The sequence below is a fragment of the Solanum pennellii genome, chromosome 12 (assembly GCF_001406875.1).
Source record: "Solanum pennellii chromosome 12, SPENNV200".
Taxonomy (NCBI): Eukaryota; Viridiplantae; Streptophyta; class Magnoliopsida; order Solanales; family Solanaceae; genus Solanum; species Solanum pennellii.
Genome location: NC_028648.1, coordinates 17,197,094 through 17,197,745, shown reverse-complemented (window position 1 = coordinate 17,197,745; position 652 = coordinate 17,197,094).

The following is a 652-nucleotide window of genomic DNA, read 5'->3' as shown; positions in this document are numbered from 1 at the left end:
TCTATCCCGGGTAGTAGCACAGCCCCGAGCTCCTCTCGCACAGCCCCTCTACCGACACTGGTCCTGCTTGCAAGGGTCCAAAAACTAGAGGAACAAATGGCCACTCTTCTTCATCATATCCATCCGTGGATGCATAAGTCGATTACTGAGTCCGAAGAGCGCCTAGAGAGGAAAATGGTGCAGTTTACAGAGCGAAAGATCGCTGAGGTTAACCAGCGCCTGGACGCCTTTGAGTTGAGAGTGCTAGCCCGACCAGCCCCTCCGGTGGATGTGTCGACTCTTCAGGCTGCATTCGACAGTCTTCGTGCAGACATCGACACGATCTTAGAGGCTAGGGTGCCGGAGTCTAAGGCCCCTTCTGTCGAGCCTGCTGAGGACACAGTGTTGGCGGCCCTTTTTGCTACTTCAAAAATTCCACCACCTCCCCCTCGAGAGAGTGCCAAGAGGCGTAGGGGTCGAGCAGAGGACGAGGCGCGAGCAAGGAAGAAGGAGCGCCGAGAGATGGAGGCTACGCGAAGAGCCTCACTTGCTGAGAAGGCGGGGCACCAGATTAGAGCATCAGAGTTAGCGACTGGGGCGTCTAGCTCCCGCACTGTAGATATAGCAGGAGGCACTACTGATGGTGCGGTTGTTGCTGAGGACACCACTGAGG